The 25,091-nt window shown below is 35.6% G+C and overlaps 1 protein-coding gene across 1 annotated transcript in view; it reads right to left on the reverse strand.

Moving 5' to 3' along the window:
* Positions 1-25,091, reverse strand: part of SPATA16 (spermatogenesis associated 16) — a 222,759-nt gene that overhangs the window by 595 nt on the left and 197,073 nt on the right. The gene's annotated exons all lie outside the window — the stretch shown is intronic.

Here is a 25,091-nt window from a genome sequence, read left to right on the forward strand (position 1 = left end):
ACCAGGGATTTCAAAAAGAAATAAACGGTGAAAAAAAATTCCATTATCAAAAGGAAAAATGGAAACAAACAACCCCCCTGCCCCAAAAGTCAGAATTTCTATTTGTATGTCCCTGGCCAACTTGGGAGAAAAATGAGTATTACACATTGTCTTAGCAAGAATCATTTCTCCTTTAAATCAAAACACAATTTTGGGGAAATACATTTTCTTAAAAAATGCCACACCCCAGGGGATAAGATAAAGTAATGATATACAAAACAATAATTCTCAAAAATAAACTATTAGTCTTTCTCCAAAGAAAACTATAATTATTCAGTGACTGTTGGTTGAATATGTTGTACTATTTGTCACTATTTTATTCTACTAAATAACTGTAGAATAAAACAGTTTACATATATGCTGAGTTGGGCTTTCATGAAAGTCTGTAGATATAATAATTCATACTTAGCCCTGCCTCCCAGCACCTGCATATTGTATTAGCCTAAAGTCACTCACTGAAGAGCCCATTGTCACAAAGTTAGCTCAAAGCTAGAGCACTTATTATTCAAGGTACACAAACATATCATCTACTTAAGATAAAAGCACTTAAACTCTAATTTTCCAGTTTTGAGTTCTACTTTTAAATCACTTGATTTATCATTCAGGGTAATATCCAAAAGATAATTCAGATTGTCAAAAAGAGAATAATAAATGGTAGCATTCATCTATATGTTATGCTTAGGTCTTTTATCACACCAGGTGATATAAATTGTCCATTGGTTTCCTTAAGAAAATAAGATAATTTATTTATGTGAAAACAATTCTTTTTGAAAACCTAAAATCACTTTAGGCAAATTTCTCCAAAAGCACATTGTTATTTATGATGTCTGATCATAGTGGCAATCATCAAAATAATTTGACATGAAGCCAGTGAATTAGTCTATGTATTCCATACATTTATACTCTCCAACTTACACCAAAATCATAAGTAAAAAATTAACACAGAGCACAATCAAAACAAATGTAATGGATGGCACTTTATGGTTATTTCAATAGTTGATGACTCACTCATGTTTTTGCACTGAAAATGTACCACTTAAATCAAAGCTCTTTACAATTAGAATGTTTGCAATTAGTCCAAATACAATTTAAAATTACAATCCTAATGCAACAAAAAAGCTTCTTTCAATGATAATTGTTTTAAAATATCCATTAGGTGGCTGCTGTCTTTTTTCCTGTTTAAATTGTATTTATTAACAGCAGTTTTGACTAACTGGGTTGCCTTTCATTAAAAAAGACAAAGAAGTACATAGGATGTCTGCTTGGAACAAAGAGTACTGTTAAATTAAGCTGGAGGTCTAGAGTAAACGCTACCTACACGTCTTAGCCTGGCCTGTTTACATCCTACCTGGTCTGTCTACATGCTATCCTTTCAACCCATTCTCCTACTGGTACTGGAATGATCTTTCTAAAATGTAGGTCCGGTCACATTTTTCCTTGCTGAAAATACCTAAATGGATCCCCAAGCCATTAACATGGCCTACACAGCTTTGAGTTATCTGTTTTCACTTGCATCTCCATTTCTGTCTCCTATCACTCCATTCTCCTCAGTGTGTAGTACATCTTTCAGTTATTTGAACACAGCAGTGCAGTGTTCTCTGCACCCTTGATCTTCTTAATGATATGCCATGTGATGGAATACTCCCATTGGAACCCTTAAAATTCCTCTGGATTTCAAGTTCAACATCAGTGCCTGAGGGACATCTTCCTTGATAATCCAGACTAGGTTGGGTCTCTCAAAAACATATATATTCCCATAGCAGCCCATTTATCTCTTTGCAAATTGTAATTTTTTTTACCTAATTGTTTATAATGATTTGTTTAATATCCCGTCTGGATTTTGAGGTCTCTAAGGCAAGAATGAGTTCCATGTTGTCCACTATTCCCAGCATCTAGGATATGGTAGACCCTCAGTAATCCTCCTCTCTAAGAATAGAGCTGAAGGCATTCAGCAACCAATTTGTTTTTCCAGATTCACGGTGATGCCTGGTATGCAGCACATCAGAAGGCTTTCTTTTCTTTTACAAATTAAATAATCACCACTTTCATGTGCCATCATTTTATCATCATTGTTTAGCTTTGAGAGTCTCCAGGCAAGATACCAACAAGGTGTGATCTCCATACTTGAAATGGACTGAGATAGAAAAGGCACCGGATAAAGAAAGAGTCAGGAATCTTGAGTTCTGCTTGTGGGCTGGCTTATAACCCTGATCTGTGACCCCAGAGAATTCACTTGGCTTCTCTGAGCTTCAGCTTAACTGACCTTGGGTGAAGAACGGGTTCACCTGGATAATTTCCAAGGACACATCAAGCCAAAAAATTCCATGACTTGTACTCACATCAGGTCTAAGTTAGTCCAATCTTACATGAGTCTTCGCATTTTTCAAATCAGAGGTTATTCTCTTAGATTATACCATTAGATGAATGACACACTATGCAGTAAAGTAAGTCAATTTTAGCTCCTATACTTTCTGAAGTGTAGGAGAGCTGCAACATGTTTTTAGTAAAGCTGGTTCTTTATTTTCTTTTTTTAAGTCAAGGAAAGAAAAATGCTAGTTGAAGAGAAAATAGATTCATATAACTAAGAAGAACAGATTGCAAACGATAGAAATTTCTATAAAGCCCTTAGGGAAATAAAACACAAAGAAATATGTAAGCATGCAAGGAAGGGAAATGAGCCAGTTTTTGGAGCAGAGGCCTTATTAGACTTCCTTTTTGGTACAGAATCTACTTGCTTAACTATATCAGATAGTCTACTTGGTCATTCTGGGTCTAATTTTCCCATTTGCAAAATGGGCAGATGGCATTTTTTTTTTTAATGTGTCTATGTGCCAATGCTGACTTGGCTTTACAGAGCTATGGACATCAGAACAAATGAGCTTGCAGAGAATTTTGGGATGTTAGATGATCAAGGGGACTGAAGGTCTCCGTGAGAGGGCAGATTCTCACCTATCATATGGCCATCAGTCATAACCCACATCAAAGTGTAAGGAAATCATTATCAACTAATTTTTCAGGACCCTTAATTCTTATACACAAAAGTCTTTCAGTCATGATTTAGTGTAGATTCAAGAAGTTCAGAACAAAGTTCAGAACTCTGCAACTCTAAAAGAGAAGACAGCCTGAGAAGTAATAGGAGATTTTGAAATTTAAAATTTTAACCATGCAAAAACAAATAAATACCAATCTGTAAGAAATGGGGAGGTAACTAAACAGACCAACTTATATTAGAGGAAAATTTCTAATCAACTCAGATTTCAAAGGGAGCACATTTATTCTTTCATGCAAATACTTATTGAACATTTACTATGTGCTTGGCACTGTAATAGGGTGATAAGTAAAAATATCAAGATATTTGTTTATGAGGAACTCATATTCATGTAGGAGAGGCTTAATGAAAAAATGATTGCAATAAAGCATAACTGCTTCTTTAAGTTAATATATGAAAAGTTCTATTGGCAAAAATGTCAGAACAGTGAATTCTACTTGAAGGAACGTGGACATGTACTGGGGTGATAGGAGCTGGCTTCTCGCCAGGACAAGAAGTGCATTCCAGACAGAGGGAAGGGCATCCATAGAGCCATGTTGTGAAAGAACATGGGCTATTTGATAGGGATAAGTTTCTTATAGCATAGATGTGGGCATCGGGAGACTGGGAGTAGAGATACATACAGCAGGAACTATTGATTGGGGTCAGCTTGTAAAAAGTGGAAAAATATTTAGCCATGTGGTGAGAAAGTAAATCTGGTACCATTATGTGGAGTGGAATGCAGCCAGGGAAACTAGAGGCAGGTGAATCAATTAGGGGACTGGTGTAATTGGATATGGAAAATATTATGAAGGCCTGAATCAAGAACTTAAGGGATATTTGGAAGTAAACTTTATAGACTTGGTGAAAAATTCTGTGTTGGGACAAGAAGGTCAGCAAAATTAGGAATGACTGTGAAGTTTCTAACTTGAGATAATGATTTTTAATGAGATAAGAAATACAATTAGATGAACAGTTTTAGGGAAAAGAAATGATTTTGATTCATGACAAATACAAGAAATAGAAAAAAGTTCACATAATCAGAAATTAATTAAAAATCGACCTATAATAATAGCCTAGTACTAGGCTAAAAGCCAGAATGGAACAAAACTCCAGATTTAAAAAAACCCAACAACCTACCATTTTGCAGCCTACCATGTGAAAAGCACCCTACCAGTTAAAAAGTGCTAAGAAAAACAAAAAGGATGCTTTCAGTTATTCAGAGTGATTACCACAGAGATACGGTACTGGATCGAAGTCAGATATACCTGGTTTGGAATTCCCGCTCCAGCATTTACTTGTTGTGTGACTTTGTGCAATTTTATTTAACTTCTTAAAACCTAAGATTCTTTTTCTATCGATTGCTTCACAGGATCCTAGTAAGATTAAATTAATTTATGTGAAATATTTGCATAGGTCTGAATCACTATTATTTAATAACATTAATATTTGAATCTGGAAGTGTATGCTCAGTAAATAGAAAAAATAACTAAATGAAAAAAATACAAAAGTGAAGGAAACTAAAAAGATAAACCACATTAACAGACACTCCATTTTTGGCCTCTACTCTGCGAGGGATGCGGCCTCAGTACCTGCACTAATTGTAGTTGCCACACATTAAAGTCTGGTGATCAGGTCTCAAAATTCCGCTTATATATAAAAGTCAGAATTAGGATGGGGCAGAGAAAGGAGAGGAGAGAGGAGTTTCTGATAGCACGTATTAGTTGCAAGTTCAATATAAATCAACAGTATTCTCTGGTTGCCTCCCTAGAAACCAATCTGCTTATAGACAACAATGTGTCTGTCTCATGGAAGCAACTTAAGTGTTTACTGAAGGATGAATGAATAAAGAAATGTCTTACACACACACACACACACACACACACACACACACACAGAGAGAGAGAGAGAGAGAGAGAGAGAGAATATTATTCAGCCAGAAGAAAAGAAAGAAATCTTGTCATTTGCAACGGCGTGAATGGAACTTGAAGGCATTATGCTAAGTGAAATAAGTCAGAGAAAGACAACCATGTTCATAGACACAGAGAACAGACTGGTGGTTGTCAGAAATGCGGGGGGTGGGGGGAGGTGGGCAAAATAGATGAAGGTAGTCAAAAGGTACAAACTTCCAGTTATGAAATAAATAAGTCATGGGGATGTAATGTACAGCATGGTCACTATAGTTAATAATATGGTACTGTATATTTGAAAGTTGATGAGAGATTCAATCTTAGGAGTTCTCATCATAAAAAAAAACAAAACTTTAACTATGTGTGGCAATGGATGTTAACTAGACTTACTGTGGTGATCATTTCACAATGTATATGGATATCATTATGTTGTACGCCTGAAATTACTATAATGTTATATGTCAATTATATCTCTATAAAATACAAAAAACCCCACTTTTCCTGTAAAATATGTCTGTTTCAAAGGAGACAAATACTTTTATTCCTTCTCTACTCAGGTCCTATCACATCTGGGCTATCATGCTTGGTTCTCAAGAAAAAGTTGAAGGATCTGGAGGTCTTTAAAATGAAGAAGGGAATCATAACAAGAATCTGTGGTGTCCAAGTATATCAAGGTTGTTATGTGGAAGGGGTGATGGATTTGTTTTGTGTTAGCTGTTACAGTGGAAACAGTGTTATCTACTATTAGAGAGTAAGTTTGATTCTTGAGTCTCCCACTAGCCATGTGACTTAACTTCTGACCTTTAATTTTCTCATATCTCGCATAAATAGCAAATTAATAATGATAATCATGGTCTACTTGACAGGGTTTTTGTGAGGATTAAATGGTTTAATGTTTGTGAAAAGTTCTTCATAAATGGTTAAGCCATCCCGGGAGATTATAATATCAGTACATTGTGTAGTGTCTGGTGCCTCCATAGTAGATTCTCAGTAAATATTTGCTGAATCAATGAATAACTGAAGGAGTCATCAAATGAATGAAAGAGTAGATATTAGGTATAACTTTTTTTCACAATTGTATAAAAATGAAAGAGACTTTAGGGTGAGGTATGGCAACCCCCATCACAGAGACTGGAAATCAAACATTAGATGACTCTTTTGGAGAGCATGAAATATTTGTGAGTCATGTGTGAGCTAGGGGTTGGATTCAATAAATTTTTAAAATCCATTCCAACTTTAAAGTACTAATTCCATGATGGTAAGTTTGACCTGGATTCATTCCACAGAAATGTGCTCCATGGAAGGAGGGCGTATTGCACTTTGCCTGTACCACACGGAGAAGCATTATGGAAATGAGAGGGACCCAACAACTTCTATTGTAGTTTTTTATATCCTGGAAGTACTGAACTAATTAATATAAACACCCATAGATACTGGGATTCTTGAGCCTCCCCCGTGTCCCATTTATAAGATTATCATCTCTAAAAGACCTGTATTTTCTTCTCTGGATGTATCAGAATTGTATCTTGCATGTACAGGGCCCTTATTATGGATTAGCTTAATAGCAGAAGGTAGTTCACAGCACACTCATTTCCTTTTTGTCTTATAACTGCACAAGATTATGTACTGGCACTAAAATGTTTCTTTTCAGTTAATGATTTTATATTTTTTCAGCATATCAAAACTTACAATTTTCTACTGGATTTCAGGATAAAATGCAACATTTTTACAGATAAAAATAATATGTTTTCCCACATATAACCACTCATAATCACTTTAAATATAGGCAGGCTAAAAGGTACTTGAATATTTACTCCAATAATCTTTTACTTTAAATTGGTTTGTATCTTATATGCAGGTGGAAAGTATAAGGATGCCCATGGGTCAAGTGACATTCTGTTCATTTAAGAGCTTTCATGTGAAGGAGGATTACTATTAACTCTCCATCATTTTGTGGTGTTGACTGTGCCTTCATTTGCACAGAGATCTAACCTATTTTCACATGGTAATTGAAAGCATATGAGCCAGGGTGAAAGCAACATTACTGCCTTCCATTTATTGTGTGAGGGCTGGCCATGAGATCAAAGGCATTGCTGAGAAAGAAACTGAATTTTAGGGCAATAGTTAGAAATGGGGGCGAACTAAGGAAAGAGATACCTAGAAGCTCAACATGAGCAAATTTAGTGAGAGATGATAACAATAAGGGACTACACAGCAGTGACCTGATAGAGCTTTGAAAGGGGAGTCATTCAGATGTGGTAGAGGGGAAGGAGAGTCACTATGAAGATTTGGGTGGCCCTTTTCCTTCCAAAGTCAATTAAGATCAAACACTATTGGATTGAGTTGAATTGTGTTCTCTCAAAATCCATACATTGAAGTCTTAACTCTCTGTACTTCAGAATGTGACCTTATTTAGAGAGGTAGTCAAGTTAAAATGAAGTCATTAGGGTGGGCCCTTAATCCAGAATGATTGGTGTTCTCATAAAAAAGGGAATTTTGGATAGGCATACAGGGAGAGTGCCATATGAAGACGAAGGCAGAGATTGGGGTGATATTCCTATAAGCCAAGGTATGATAAAAATTGCCAAAAAACCACAGGAAGCTAGAGAGGCATGGAATGAATTCTTCCTCATGGCTCTCAGAAGAAACCAACTCCATGACACTTTGATCTTGGAATTTCCAGCTTCCAAAACTGCAAGATGATCAATTTCTGTTGTTTTAACCACTTAGTTTGTGGTACTTTGTTATAGTAGCCCTAGGAAACTTATACAACAACTAAGCCATAAAATTAATGGAAGCTCAATTAAGTTCTAATTTTCCCCTCAAACATGACTGATGCTTTCTAAAATTCACTTTTCCTGCTGGTTCATGCTCCCTACTAAGCCTGCCCAGTTTAGTGTGTAAACTAAGGCGGCTTCTTCCCAATAATGGCAGTGAGAGGAAGTTGACCTCAAACGTGAAAGCATGGGTAAATTACACTGGGAAGACTTGAATTGGTACTTCCTATTGGGTTTCATGTAGCCTGGGTCACAGAGAGGGCATTAGCTATGTTTGTATGGGTTTGTTTGTATATGCTCATGCCTTAGGAATTGGGTGCTCAAAGGATTTTTTAGTAAAGCTTTTAAAGATGATTATTAAGAAGAAAAAATGTAGATGAAATAAGAATCACATTCTTCAGGAATAAATATCATGTTTATATGACTATGATGGTGGTTACAGAATGAGAATGTGTTTCTAGAGATTAGCAGTATGGACCAAAATCCTCTCGGCAAAACAGACATTTCACTTCACCACAATGGATTTCATAACATTAGTTTCTTTGCTCTGTTCCATTTAGTTTCCAGACCAAATGCTTTTAAATATTTATCATCCAAAATGGTTTGAATTTTAATTCTTATTAGAATGACAATTGTTTTCAAACAGGCTTGAAATTAATTTCTAAAATAAACTTAGTTTTTGAAACGGAGTTGTTTCTGTTATTCATAATATATCAATTTCCTTTAGCTTTTGGACTGCGTTCAAGCAGACAAGCTCCACATTTTTCCTTTTTCATTTAGTGAATTTGGAATTTTATTCAGTATTTTAGTCATAAAAGTGCAACATGAAAACATGAGGCACCTGCCCCAGAGAAATTACAAAATGTGCAAAAAAACTTCGTGCTAAACTGTATTACCAACTCTTGATTGAAAACTCCCCTAACGATAACACTTTTTGCTATGTTTACTATAGAGTTAAAGAAAAATTACAAAATCTTTCCATGACTTTGTCCAGGAAACCATGTGTCATGGTTTTTTAAAAAATTATTTTTTAACATTTAATGGCATAATTTGTCTGAGGGGTTTAAATATATATTTTTAAAATTTTTATTTTGAGGTAAGTGTGGATTCACATGCATCGGTGAAAAGCAATACAAGGAGAGCCTATGTACTCTCAGTTTGCCCCAATGGTAACATCCTACAAACTGTAGAATACCATAGCCAGGATATTGACATTGACATGGTTGAGAAACAGAACAGCTCCATTACCACGAAGATCTCACATGTTTCCCTTTTACATCTACACCCATTTTTCTCCAGGTTCCTCAGCCCTGAAGCCTTGGCAACCATTAATCTATTGTCCATTTGTACAATTTTATCATTTTAAGAAGGTTATATACATGGACACATGTAGAATTCTGCAATTCTCTGGAGACTTATTCAGGTTGTGTGTATCAACAGTTTGTCCCTTTTCATTGCTGAGTAGTATCCCATGTACCACAATTTGTTTAATGATTCACCCTTTGAAATTGGTTTAACTGCATTTTAACTGTTGAATTTTGAGAATTCTTTATATAATCTAAATATTAGTCCTTTGTTGGATATGTAGGCTGCAAATATTTTTCTCTTGTCCTGTAACTTGTCTTTTCATCCTTTGCAACAGAATCTTTCACAAAGCAAAAGTTTTTAATTTGGAATCTAATTTCCAATTAGACTTTTATGGATCATGTTTTTGGTATCAAGTTTAAAAACTCTTTGCAGAGACTAAAATCCCAAAGATTTTTTTTTTCTAAAAGTTTTATAGTTTTATATTTTACAGTTTTAGTCAGCTTTTGAATAAAGAGTGATACTTAAGTCAGGATCTTTTTTCCCTATGTGTGTCCAAATGCTCCAGAACCATTTGTTGAAGAGGCTATTTTTCCTTCATTAAATTGTTTTTGTTTCTTTATAAAACATCATTTGAACATGTTTATCTGGGTTTATTACTGAGTTTTCTAGTTTGTTTCATTGAGCTATGTGTCTGTTACTCCGTCAATACCATAAAGTCTTGATAGCTGTAGGTAATAAAGTCTAATAAGGTCTTGAATTTAAGTAGACTGATTCCTCACCTTTCATTCTTTTTCTAAAGTGTTTTAGCTATTCTGTTTTCTTTTTCTTCCCATATACATTTTAGAATGGTCTTGTCTTCATGTATGAAAAATCTTCCTGGAATTTTAATAGGAATTGCATTAAGCCTGTATATCAATTTTGAGAGACTGATGTCCATACTATGTTGAGTCTTCCAGTTTATGAACACAGCATGTCCCACCATTTATTTAGATCTTTGACTTTTTTCCTTATTGTTTTGTAGTTTTTGGCATGCAAATTCTATGCTTGTTTTGTTAGATTCATAGCAAAGCATTTCACTTTTTTAAAGCAATTATAAATGGTATTTTAAATCTCAGTGTCCTTGATCACTGCTAGGATATAGTAACATAATTGAGTTTTGCACATTTTTCTTGTGTCTTGCAACCTTGGTGAACGCACTACTACTGCTACTTATTATTATTATTATCATCATCATTTTGTAGATTCCTTGGGATTTTCTATGTAGACAATCATGCCGTCTGCAAATAGGGAAAGTTCTATTTCTTCTTTTCTGATCTCTATGCCTTTTATTTCCTCTTCTTGCCTTTCAGCAGTGGCTAGAATTTCCAGTACAATGTTGAATAGGAGTGGTGAGAGCTGACACACTTGCCTTGTTTCTGATCTTAGGGGGAATGACTTCAGTCTTTGAGTATTAAGTATAATGTTAGCTATAGGATTTTTGTAGATGCTGTTTAACAAGCTGAGGGGGTTCTCCTCTATTCCTAATTTTCTGAGAGTTTTTCTTATCATAAATAGGTGTTTAATTTTGTTGACTGCTTTTTTTGCATCAATTGATATGATCATGTGATTTTTTTTCTTTTGTATCCTGTTAATTTGAAAGATTACAATGAATTTCAAATAATCAGACTTGCATCTCTGGAATGAACTCCACCTGGTTATGGCTTATAATTCTTTTTACATTTTGCTAAATTCTATTTCCTAAGATTTTAAGGATTTTTGCCTCTATATTCATAAAGGATATTGAGTTGCATTTTTTGGTACTGTTTTTGTTTTGTTTGTTATCAATATAATACTAACTTTATAATGTGAATTGGGGAGTGTTTCTTCCTCTTGTATTCTTTGAAAGAGATTATATAGAATTTACATCAAACCAGCTGTGCTTGGAGATTTCTTTTTTGGGAGTTTTAAGTTATGAATTTAATTTTCTTAATAGTTATATGATGATTGAAATTATTTCATATTGGGTGAGTTGTGCTAGTTTGTGTTTTTTTGAGGAATTGTACATTTCATCTAAGTGCCAAATTTATATGTGTAGAGTTGATCATATTATTCCCTTATTAGCATTTTGATGTCTGCAGGGTCTATAGTGATATCCCATTCCATTCCTGATATTGGTCATTTGTGTCTTCTCTTTTGTTCTTCATTAGTCCTATTCAGGCTTTGCAGATTTTGTTGATCTGTTTAAAAACTGGTGCTTTGTTTAACTGATTTTCTCTATTTTTTTTTTCCTGCTTTCATTTTCATTGATTTTTAGTTTTCTTTTTATTATTTCCTTCTTTGTGCTTGCTTTGGGTTTATTTTGCTTTTCTTTTTTATGTTCTTGAGGTGGGCCTTCAGTAATTGATTTGAGATTTTTTTTCTATTATACTATATGCATTTAATATTATACACTTATCTTTCAGTGCCACTTTGGCTGTGTCCCCCAAATGTTGATATGTTGTATTTTCATTTTCATTCAGTTCAATGTAGTTTTTAATTTTCTTTGAGACTTCTTTTTGATCCATGGATTATTCTAGTGTTTAGAGATTTTCTGTTATCTCTCTGATATTTGTTCCATTGAAGTTGAAGTAAATGTTGTTTATGATTTCAGTTAAAAAAAATGTTGAGGTTTGTTTATGGCCCGGGATATAGTCTATTTTGGTATATATTCCATGGGCACTTGAAAAGAATGTGTATTTTGCTGTTGTTGGATAGATGTTCTATAAATGTGGGTTAGGTACTCTTGTTTGATGGTGTTATGGAGTTCTATATATACTTGCTGACTTTTCTGATTAGTTGCTCTATTGATTGTTGAGAGAGAGGAGTTAAAATCTCCAACCATAATTGCAGACTTGTTTATTTTTCCTTTCAGTCCTATCAATTTTTCTTTCATATATTTTTCAGACCTGTTTGGTGCATATACATTGCTACGTCTTCTTGGTGGATTGACCCTTTTATCATTATGTGATATCTCTCTCCGTCTCCAGTAATTTTCTTTGCTTGAAGTCACTTTGATATTAATATAGCCACTACCACTTTCCTTATATTAATGTCTGTGTGATATCTTTTTCCATCCTTTGACTTTCAGCCTGCCTATGTCATTATATTTGATGAGTTTGTAGACAGCATATTGTTGAATCATGAATCTAAATTCATTTTGCCAGTCTCTGTCCTTCAATTGGTATATTTAGACCATTTACATTTAATATAATTATTGCTATGTAAGGACTTTGTCATTTTATTTTTTGTTTTCCTTTTGCTCTCTTTTTTTTTAAAATTTTTTTAACCTGCTTAGGAGTACTGAGACACTTTTAAGAATTCCATTTTAATTTATCTAGTGTTTTTTGCGTGTCACTTTGTACAGCATTTTTAGTAGTTGCTCTAGGTATTAACATATATATTTCAATATATAATATAAAATTATATATATAAATACACTTCAAACATAAAATGCAGACACCAGTAGACTGAAAATTGTTTACTTTTTTCTTCATTTTATGTTCAATTGGAGTGTAGAGACCTTACTTTAAACATGTCTTTACCTTTCTCCATTTATAATTTGCTCTACATATATTCCCCCATTTAAATATTTGCTCTACATATATTTAGAAGGTTATTAATTATAGATTTAATTCCCTTAATAGATATGCCTATTCAGATTGTCTATTTCTTCTTGAGTGAGTTTTGGCAGATTGTGTCTTTCAAGGAATTCGACCATTTCATCTAGGTTATCAAATTTGTGGGCATAGCATTTGTTCACAGTATTCCTTTTTTGTCCTCTTAATTTCCATGGGATCTATAGTGATGTCCCCTCTTTAATAACTGATTATTAATTTGTGTCTTCTGGTTTTGTTTTGTTTTGTTTTGTTTTTTTCCTCAGTTAGCTTGGCTAGAGACTAATTGATTTTATTGATCTTTTCAAAGAACCACTTTTGGTTTGGTTGATTTTCTCTATTGATTTCCTGTTTTCACTTTCATTGATTTATGCTCTAATTCTTAATATTTATTTTCTTCTGCTTACTTTGGATTTGATTTGCTCTCTTTTTTCCCCTAGTTTCTTAAGGTGAAACTAAGATGATTGATTTTAGATCTTCTTTTCTAATGTGTACATTCAAATGCTACAAATCTCCCTCTAAGCACTAATTTCACTATGTCACAAAAATTTGGTTAAGTTGTGTTTTTATTTTCATTTGGTTTAAAATATTTTGAAATTTCTCTTGAGATTTCTTATTTGATCCATGTATTCTGTAGCTGTATATTGTTTAACCTTTATGTATTTTGAGATTTTCCTGTTATTGATTCTAATCTAATTCCATCAGGGCCCGAGAGCAGACATTGTATGATTTCTATTATTTTAAATTTTAAGGTGGCTTTTATGGCCTAGAATGTGGCCTATCTTGGTGAATGGGCAACAATAAAGCAACAATGTATTTGATTATGCATGCCTATGTACATATCTTATGTGTATGTGTGTGTGTATATATATATATGTATGTATATATATGCCTATGTATATATCTTATGTGTATGTGTGTATATGTATATACATATATACAGACACACTTATGTTTGCTTATATATATAAATAAAATAAATGAGAGCAATGATACAGAGATGAAAAAAATGATTATTTTGTTATAAGGTACTCATACTACCTGTGTAGTGGTGTAGTTGTATCCATTTGAAAGTGGACTTGGATTAGTTGTAAAGGTATATTGTAAACTCTAGGACAACTAGTAAAAATAATAAAAAATTATAACTGATATGCTAAGAAAGGAGAGAAAATAGAATCATATAAAATACCCAGTTAGAACCACAAAAGGCAGAGAAAGACTGGAAGACTTTTATGACTTTGTCAACGTTTGCCAAATAGAGCACAGGGTGCTGGATGATGAGCTGCATGCAGTTCAACAAAAGACCACAAGAGAAACTGAAATAGAGAAATATGTTATTCATAAGTCCTGGAGGAAGTACACAGCATGCCTTGAGGCACCATATGGAGAGGTTGAGGCAGGGTACAGGCAGAAAGAGAGACAGACAGGACCCAGGGCACATGCCTTTATTAGGGCCCATTGGTGTTGTTTAGATTGGGTAATTTTCATTTTTCTATCTTCATTTTATTGCTTCTTTTCTCTGTCCCCTTCATTCTGTCATTGAGACCCTCCACTGAGTTTTTAAGTTTTTATTTTAGTTTCAGTATAGTTATGATACAGTGTTATATTAGTTTCAGGTGTACAATATAGTAATTCAACAATTCCATATATCAGTCAGTCCTCAATAATACAAGTGTACTCCTTAATTCCCATCACCTATTTCACCCATCTCCCTACCCAACTCCCCTTGGGTAACCATCAGTTTCTTCTCTATAGTTAAGGGTCTGTTTCTTGGTTTGTCTCTCTCTTCCTGCCCCCCCGCCCCCGCACGTTGGCTCGTTTGTTTTGTTTCTTAAATTCCACATATGCATGAAATCATATGGTATTTGTCTTTCTCTGACTGACTTATTTCACTTAACAATATACTCTCTAGCTCCAACCATGTTGTTGCAAATGGCAAGATTTCATTTTTTTTAGGTTGTATCAGTTCTTTATATATTTTGGACACTAACCCTTTATCGGATAAGTCATTGGCAAATAAATATCTTTTCCCATTCCGTAGGTTGCCTTTTAGTTTTGTTGATTGTTTCCTTTGCTGTGCAGAAGCTTTTGATGTATGCAGTCCCAATAATTTATTTTTGCTTTTATTTCCCTTCCCTCAGGAGACAGTTAGAAATATGTTGCTATGGCCAATGTCAGATAGCTTACTGCCTATGTTCTTTTCTAGGATTTTTATGGTTTCAGGTCTCACATTATGGTCTTTAATACATTTTAAGTTTATTTTTGTGTATGTTGTAAGAAATTGGTCCATTTTCATTCTTTTGCATGTATCTGTCCAGTTTTCTCAACACCATTTGTTGAAGAGATGGTCTTTTCCTCATCGGATATTCTTTCTTGCTTTGCCAAAGATTAATTGACCATATAAGTATGTGTTTATTTTGGGCTTTCTATTCTGTTCTGTTGATCTAGATGTTTATTTTTGTGCCAGGACCATATTGTTTTGATTACTGCCACTTTGTAATATAACTTGAAGTTCAGAACTGTGATACCTTTGCTTTTCTTTTTCAAAATTGCTTTGACTATTTGGGGTCTTTTGTGGTTCCATATAAACTTTAGGATGTTTGTTCTAGCTCTGTGAAAAATGTTGTTGGTATTTTGATAGGGATTGCATTAAATGTGTAGATTGCTTTGGGTAGTATAGACATTTTGACAATATTTGTTCTTCCAATCCACGGGCATGGAATGTCTTTCCATTTCTTTGTGTCATCTTCAATTTCTTTCATCAATGTTTTATAGTTTTCAGAGTACAGGTCTTTGACCTCTTTGGTTGGGTTTATTCCTAGGTATTTTATTATTTTTGATGGAATTGTAGGTGGGGTAGTTTTCTTAATTTCTCTTTCTGCTGCTTCATTATTAGCGTATAGAAATGTGGCCGATTTCTGCACATTTATTTTGTATCCTGTAACTTTACTGAATTCATTTGTCAGTTCTAGTAGTTTTTTGGTAGAGCCTTTAGCATTTTCTATATGTAGTATCATGACATCTGCAAATAGTGACAGTTTTACTTCTTCCTTATCAATTTGGATGCCTTTTATTTCTTTTTGTTGTATTTGTGTTGCTGTGACTTGGACTTCCAGTACTATGTTGAATAAAAGTGGTGAGTGTGGACATCCTTGTCTTGTTCCTGATCTTAGGGGAAAAGCTCTCAGTTTTTCCCATTAAGGATGTTGGTAGCTTTAGGGTTTTCATATGTGGCCTTTATTATGTTGAGGTATGTTCCCTCTAAGCCTACTTTTTTTGAGAGAGAGGGAGAGAGTGTGGGGGAAGGGGCAGAGGGAGAGAGAGAATCTTAAGCAGGCTTCACACTCAGCATGGAACCTGATGTGGGGCTTGATCTCACAATACTGAAATCATCATCTGAACCAAAACCAAGAGTCATATGCTCAACTGACTGAGACACCCAGGTACCCCTAAACCTACTTTGTTGAAAGCTTTTATTGTTAATGGATGTTGTACTTTGTCAAATGCTTTTCTCATCTATTGAAATGATCATATTGTTTTTATCCTTTTTCTTATTGATGTGATGTATCAAGTTGATTGATTCATGAATATTGAACCACACTTGTATCTCAGGAATAAATCTTACTTGATCATGGTGAACGATTTTGTTAATGTATTGTTGGATTCAGTTTGCTAGTATTTTGTTGAGGATTTTTGCATTTATGATCATCAGAGATATTGGCTTGTAGTCCTTTTTTTGTGGTGTCTTTATCTGATTTTGGTATCAGGGTGATACTGGCTTTATAGAATGAATTTGGAAGTTTTCTTTCTATTTTTTGGAATAGTTTGAGAAGAATAGGTATTAACTCTTCCTTAAATATTTGGTAGAATTCCCCTTGAAGCTCTCTGGTCCTGGATTTTTGTTTGTTGGGAGTTTTTGGACTACGGATTCAATCTCCTTGCTGGTAATTGGTCTGTTCAAATTTCCTATTTCTAAACTGCTTCAGTTTTGGTAGGTTATATATTTCTAGGAATTTATCTATTTCCTCTAGGTTGTCTAATTTTTTGGCATATAGGTTTTCATAATATTCTCTTACAATAATTTGTATTTCTGTGGTGTTGGTTGTCATTTCTCTTCTTTCATTTATGATTTTATTTTTTTGAGCCCTTTCTCTCTTTTTCTTGATGAGTCTGGCTAGAGGCTTATTGATTCTGTTGATCTTTTCAAAGAATAAGCACCTGGTTTCATTGATTTGTTCTAGTGTGTGTGTGTGTGTGTGTGTGTGTGTGTGTGTGTGTGTGTGTGTGTGTTTTAGTTTCTATATCATTTATTTCTGTTCTAATCTTTATTATTTCCTTCCTTCTGATGATTTTGGGTTTTGTTTGTTATTCGTTTTCTAGCTCATTTAGGTGTAAGTTTAGGTTGTTTGAGATTATTCTTGTTTGCTGAGGTAGACCAGTATTGCTATATACTTCCCTCTTAGAACCGCCTTTGCTGCATCCCAAGGTGTTGGATCATTGTGTTTTCATTTTCGTTTGTTTCTATGTTGATTTCTTCTTTGATTTCTTAGCTGATCCATTCACTGTTTAGTAGCATTTATTAGTAGCATATTATTTAACCTCCATGTATTTGTAGTCCTTCTAGATTTTTTTTTTGTGGTTAACTTCTAGTTTCATAGCATTACGGTCAGAAAAGATGCATAGTATGACTTAGTCATTTTGAATTTGTTGAGGCTTGTTTTGTGGCCTAATATGTATTCTGGAGAATGTTCCATGTGCACTTGAAAAGAACGTGTGTATTCTGCTGTTAGGATGAATTGTTCTGAATCTATCTGTTAAATCCATCTGATCTAGTGTGTCATTCAAAGCCACTGTTTTCTTGTTGATTTTCTGTTTGGATGATATGTCCATTGATGTAAGTGGGGTGATAAAGTCCTCTACTATTATTGTATTACTATCAAGCAGTTTCTTTATGTTTGTTATTAATTGTTTTATCTATTTAGGTGCTCCCATGTTGGATGCATACATATTTACAATTATTATATCTTCTTGTTGGATTGTCCCCTTTATTATTATACAGTATCCTTCTTTGCCTCTTTTACAATCTTTGTTTTAAAGTCTATTTTGTCTAACATAAGTATTGCTACTCTGGCTTTTGACATCCATTTGCATGATAAATGTTTCTCTATCCCCTCACTTTTGATCTGCAGGTGTCTTTAGGTCTGAAAGGAGTTTCATGTAGCATATAGGTGGGTCTCTTTTTTTTATCCACTCTGTCACCCTATGTCTTTTGATTGATTAGTCTATTTTCATTCAAACTAATTATTGATAGATACATATTTATTGCCATTTTGTTACTTGTTTTGTGGTTGTTTTTGTGGTTTTTCTCTGATCCTTTATTCTCTTTCTTTCATGGTTTGCTGGTTTCCTTTAGGGATGTACTTGGATGCCTTACTTTTTATTTTTGCATATCTATTACTGTTTTTTTGATTTGTGGTTACCATTTGGTTTATATATAACATTTTCTGCATACACCAGTCTACATTAAGCTGATTGTCACTTAATTTTAAACTCATTCTTTACTCCTCTCCCCTCCACGTTTCAGATATTTGGTATCATATTTTACACATATTTTACATCCACTGAGGTTTTTTTTTCATTTTCAGTTTTTATTTCAGTATTTGAGTTCTAAAATTTCTATTTGGTTCTTTTTTATATCTTCTATTATCTGCTGAACTTTTCTATTTCTTTGTGGAGACTCGTTTTTTTTTTCCCCATTTGTTTTAAGGTGTTTGTAATTGCTCATTAAAACATTTCTTATAATGGCTGCTTTCAAATCTTTGTCAGATAATTCTAATATCTCTATCATCTCTGTGTTAGAATCTATTGTCTTTCCTCATTCAGTTTGAGATCTTCCTGGTTCTTGGTAGGATGAGTGACTTTCATTTGAAATCTGGACATTTTGAGCATTATGCTATGAAACTCTGGATCTTATTTAAACCTCATTTAGCTGGATTTTTCTGACACTGCTATGGCAGAGGATGGGAGAGGCACTGCCTTGTTACTGCTAGGTGGGTATGGAAGTTCAGGTTCCCCACTCAGCTTTCATTGACTTCTGAGGGAGGGGCTCCTTATTACTTCTGGGTGAGGATGAGTGTTCAAGCTCCTCACTAGGTTTTCACTGATACCTCCCTAGCTGGGAGAGGTAGCAATACCTCATCAGTGCTTGCCATGTGGACTCCACTGACGTCATATTGAGGAGGCAGGCTCATAATAGTTGGTGCTTGGCAAAAATCTTGACTGCCTACCAGGCCTCCTCTGACACCACACCAACAGGGGACAGAGGAAGTGGTGCCTTACCACCCAGTGGAGATGAAAGTCCAGGCTCCATATCTGGTCTTTTCTGACACCACCCTGTTAGAGTGGGAAAGCTGGGACACCTTGTTATAGCCTAGTAAGGACAGAAGTCTAATTCCTTGCTTGGGCTTTGCTGACATAGGTGGGTGTTGGATCCCCATTTTTTTCTGTGATGTTTGGCTGGAGTAGAATGATTATTGTCTAAGAATTTTCCATTTTACTAGGCTTCCTCTTTCCTTGCCCTTTGACGAAAGAGAGCAGGTTTTTGTTGAGGCTTCTTTTGTCTACACATGTTAGTGTTTCTGGGTTACTAACTTCTTTAGCAACAAGTGTGGGATGTATGGGAAAACAAAAATCCATCATGTCATTCCTCAAGTCTCCATGTCTCTTGGTTGTCAGTCCTTTTCATTCCACCTTCCAGAATCTCGTATTTGTTTTACATATAATGTTCAGGATTTTTAGTTGTGCTTAATGGAAGGAATAGGGAAAAGCATATCTACCCCATATTCCTGAAGTGGAAGTCTTCTATCATGGTTTTTTAAAAAAATAATTTTGACCCCTGTACTTCAGGGAGATGTAGTATCATTTCTTGAATCAGTTTTTCCAGTTCCTTCTAAATATCTATGTTAATATGATTTAGTGAATCATTGTGAAGCTGAAGGGGTCTTCTCTGCATAAGAGGTCTTGGGAAGTTAAAAGTCTCTCCGATTCCTTTTAATTCAATAAGAGAGGGGCCTAACTTTATCTTGTTTTTAGGTCAGGCTCTCTAACATAGGTCCATATTCATTCTTTCACCAGCCATCTCATGCCCCTCTCCAGAATCTTTTCTCAAGCAGAAAACCATTTTTAGCAGAGTACACATAAATTTCACACACACACACACACACACACACACACACACACACAGTTTTGATGATACTAAGAGATGTGGGTGTGTTTATGCTTATGGCATTTGTATATGTTTTAGATTATAGTCTTGTCCCCTCCTCCACATGCACCATTTTAATAAAGTCATAATCAGAATGAGAAATGGACCATATCTTCCTTTAGGGCTGCATGTAAAGGCACTTTCATTTCTGCCCTTCTCCAAAAGATGAAAGGTATAATGAGTACACTGTAAATGATTGAATGAACTACAAGTCACTTGCTCTGAACTCTGTATTAATCCCACTTTCAATACAGAATGGAAGATGTCCTATGGTTCATTTAACTACCAAGTGGTATAAGCTGTTATCGTGTTATTCTCCAGCATTATAAAGGATTGCAAAACTTAATGCATAAAACACATGCAATAAAATGCTGGGCTGCCAAGCAAAGAAGACACCTTTGGTAATTTAAGGAGAGTAACTTTAGAATGAACTGCAAACTCACTCTTCAGTTCAAAATAGAATTGGGATATATGCTCCCCTCCCTTGCCCCAGATATTTCACTGAACTTCTGAAAGATACATTTTGAAAAGTTTTTATAGACATTAAAAAAACTACACGCATTTCCAATTTTCTGTTTTAGTTACCTTCCTATATTAGCTCACTAGTGGGACAGGCAGGGAGGGATCCCAGGAAGTGAGGGAGTGAAAATTATGCTGTACAGTCCTAGGCTCAAGTCTTCTAGGCTCTGAGGATGAAGCTTGGAGGGGTTATGGCAATATGTGTTCCTGAAATTGTGTTATCATTGACAGCCTGCATTTCAGAATAGTTCAGATAACTCACCAGAACGTGACCCTCAGATCAATAATAAGTACACTATAGGAATGACCAGACTTCCAAGCTGTTTCTTTGAAGTTCTAAAGTTGCAGGAAGAGGGAAAAGCCAATCTAAACACAATGTTAATAGAAGGAGGGATAATGAGGGAAGACAGTGAGAGAAGATGATCCAGGGGACAGTGGGTGTCAAGTTTTGGATTTGGTCAGGCCACTGCCTCAAAGTTGTCTGGATACATCCTCAGCTGGGCCAGTCAGCTGTGATCTAGAGAAGGATAGAGGATGGCTATGAATAGCCTCTGATGCTCCTATTCCACTCACTGCTGAAAAGTAGGCTCAAGGGTTGTCTTACTGGCTGTCCTACAGAATCTGAACTTGGATCACACAACATTCTTTGTGCCATTGACTTTTAGTAGCTGCATTTGGTTTAACATAAGTGTTCTAGCTAATGATTAGGAACAGAGCCTTTGATCCACCCAAACAAATCTGATTTAAAACTAAACCTTGTCACTACAAGCTTAGGTTTGTTTCCTTGTTAATTCTACAAAGCTCTTTTTCTCATCTTCCAAAGGAAAAATAATGACATCTCCCTCACAGGGTTGTTGCAATGAGTAAATGTGATAACCTGATGATGAAGTGCTTGGCACATATTAAAAGATCAACAGTAATCACTGATAATATTTGCCATCACCACAGTATTAATTAACTTATTTATTCGAAATAAAATTTTCTATAGCTTGTTTTAATTGGGATAGTTATTCAAAAGCAAACTTCAAAGAGACTAACATAGCTTGATCATTTATTGAGTAACACAGTATTTTATTAGGTATGTTTAGGTATGTGAGCACAATGACAGTTTTGTCTGCCCCTTGAAAAACTCCTGGTGAAATCTGGCAAAGCTCCTGGATACGTAATCCCTAGATGAGGGCCATGCTAGGATTTGACTCTTGCACAGAAATGCTTCTGCTGCAGAAATCATGAAAGTTTTAGAATACTTTCAACCAAACAAGTACATAAAAGAGGTATTCTCAGTTTTGGAGGGAAGACCAAGCACAGGTGGAAAATCAGTGATTAGCAAATACAGTTGTTGAAAATGTTTAACAAATTAACCACACATTTTTTCCTTTAAGTCAGAGGAGAAAGATGTTGTTTGGTTTGAATGGTAACTGAAATTTGTCATCTAGATTTGGAGGATCACACTATAGCTGGGGAAAATGGCTAGAACCAAGGCTTTTGGCTTTCTCCACTTTCCAGGCTAGACTTGGCTTTGCTGAGTGTGACGTTTGAGGATGAAATGCTCCCTCAGGTCCAAATGGCCCAGGGCTCAGCCTCTGACCACAATCAGGAGGTCTGCCAGGGCTTTGGTGGAGCCTACTCCACTCCTGCTGCTGTCTGGACACCTACTGGCACAGACTCATTCATCCTAGGAACCTCAAAGATTTATCCCAGATGTCTGGCCTCTTCTGTCCCTAGAGCCCTGCCTCGCTCCTTGTCCTCAGAGTCTGTCCCTGTCCTTCGCCCCAGTGTGGTCAGCAACATGAGCACTTAGATCTCCACATGATCTGCATTATGCCATGGACAGAACTTCTTAGCAGTGCTTAGAGTACACACTGTAAAGGAATTTGGGGATATGCTAATGAGGAAGCCCATAACCAGAAGCAGAGAAGATTCACAATCAAATTGCAATAAATCTGCAGAGACTCCTTAAAGAACAAGACACACAGGAAAAGCTTGATTGCTGGAAAAACTGCTTTGCAAATGAGTAGTACGGCCGCTGAATTTTTGAAAAGACAGCAGTACTTTCAGAGAGACACAACTGCATGCCCCAACCAAATATTATTAGTCAGCCCAAATGACTGGCCGATGAATGATAGTGCCGCATGTGCAATCTCTCTCAGAAGGGTTTCTGGAGGGGTTCAGGTTTGAATGCTGATGTGGAAAGTAAATAAAATGTTCCAATTTGCTCTTCTCTCTTCCTCCTCAACCAACTGCCCCTGGCCCATCTCCCAGATTTGTATTCTCCCCTCCTTGCTCTGCCTACATCAACGGCCTTGAACAGAACAGAGTTGCTAAGTGACATACAATTCTATCCCATTTTCATCTTAAAAGACCAAATTAGTATATCAATGAATATCATGTCTGTAAGATGATGAATATGACTTATAAGTTAAGATTTTGAGATAAAAGGGACATGAAAAGCTAACTAATTTTGAACAAGTTCATATGGATGGTTTAAAGATATCCACCTATACTCCATTAGTTGAATTCACTGAAGATTGTGATGTACCACATTATAATATTTGATGAAATTTTAAAGTAGTATTTCTTTTCATGAAAATTCACAGGACCATGGTTACATGGTAGAGTATTTCCCTCATTACTTTTAAAATAACAAAATTTCATTTCTCCTCATTTAGTCTCAAATCAGTGATCCAGAGGAATATCAGAATAGGATAATACTTTATGTTGTATCAGATTAGATTCTGATCTTCTCAATGTGAAACTTAGACTTTGTAAAGGAAGAACAAAGAACTTTTCCTCCGAGTTGCAGACAGAGTGCTGCTTAACTGTTTCTCTTAACTGATTCTATGGTGGGAAGAAATAGGAATGTTCCAACTTAACAGTTGGCACATTTTTTTTTAAAGACTCCTTTTCTAAAGACTTCTTTTTCTATTTATCTTCAGGCCTAGTTCATAAAGCTTTAATGGGCTTTAGGATTCAATGCTAGGTAACATAAAATCATAGACTCTGAAGGTGGTAAGTATATAAACACAGTTTCTCAGAAGGCTGTGACTTGCCCCAGGTCCCATGAGTGGGTGCTAAATTAATGGCAAAGGGTTTGCAGATTTATGTTCTGTATCTTTTTTGGTTATAGAGGAAAAACTAAGGAACCAGAGGATGAGGATCCTATATAGGTGGATTATAGAGGTAGACTACACCAAAAATTCCTTAGTGACTCCTTAGACCCAGATGAAAAGAAATTTATTTTGAGAATTGAAGACAATCAAACGGTGCTAACTTATGGTCAAATTTCACTTTCGTTGGAAGTCTCCATAATTCCCCATTTGGCCTTACACCTGAATGCTCAGCTATACATAAAATGATGCTGGTCAGTCAGGCTTTTTCAGGCAGCACAAAGCTTAGACTTATCAAGAAAGAGTTTAGGCTCTAGGGTCAGATCAAGTCCTGGCTCCATCACTTATTGGCTGTGTGCCTTTACGCAAACTGCTGAACTCTGTTTAATGAAGTACACGTTTGATCTCATGTGAGGATTAGTGAGTTGGTATATGTAAAGGGAATACAGGACAGTGTTGGCACATATGAAGAGCTTAGTAAACGTTGACTCTTATTCCTTCATTTTTATGGTCTGGCTTTTGAAAGACTCATTCATTCAGAGCTGGGAGGGGATCTAAAATCTTCTAGTTCAATATCTTTACTTTACAAAAGTTGAAAAAACTGAGGCCCAGAGAAAGGATGTGGCTTCTGAGCTAATTTGCAACAGGCCCAGGTCTCCAAATTGCTAGTTCCGGGTGCATTTTTACTTTTCTAGCTACCCCCTAAATAAGCCTTTGGTCTTCTTTTGGATAAAAGACTGAATCTGACCATTTCTCACATCCACTGCCACCGCCTGTGTTCAAGATTGAAGCCATCCAACCTTGGGTTCAAGCCATCATAATTAGTCTCCTGTATCATTGCAGTAAACTACTAACTGGTCTCCCTGACTCTACCCTCGCCCCCTTCGATCTATTCTCAACTCAGCAGCTTAGAGTGCTTTTGTTTTTCCTCTTTGACAAAGCATTGTGTCCTCTGCTCACTTCATCTTCTGTTACTCTTGTTCATTCTCTTCCAGTTCCCCGGCCCTCCTTGTAATCCCTTGTACATGCCAGGTACTCTCTCATCTTGGGCTTCTACATTTGCTGTTTCCTTTACGATGCTTTTTACAAGGTATTTGCATGGTTTGCATTCCCTTCAGACTTTTGTTCAAGCGTCACCTCAGTGAATCCTGGCCTGACTATTCTAGTTCAGTTGCAATCATTGGCACTTTCCATTTTCCTTTCCTGCTTCCTCCAGCTATGGCATTCATTACTTATAATATATTCCATATTTCTTTTGGTAGTTTATTGCCTACTTTAGAATGCAAACATTATGAGGGCACTATTTTTTCATGGCTATATCTCCAATGTCTAGAACACCGTCTTACCTGCAGGAGATGCCCAGTAAATGTTGGATGCATGCATGAATGAGCAGTGTGATAACAAGACCTCTGGGATATTCAAAAGTGTATGTTCTCTCAGGGTTTTGTTGTTGTTGTGGTTATGGACTAACCCTTGTTAAAGAGTCCTGCTGTGTCATGGGACTTTC

The sequence above is a fragment of the Zalophus californianus genome, chromosome 1 (genome assembly GCF_009762305.2).
Source record: "Zalophus californianus isolate mZalCal1 chromosome 1, mZalCal1.pri.v2, whole genome shotgun sequence".
NCBI lineage: Eukaryota > Metazoa > Chordata > Mammalia > Carnivora > Otariidae > Zalophus > Zalophus californianus.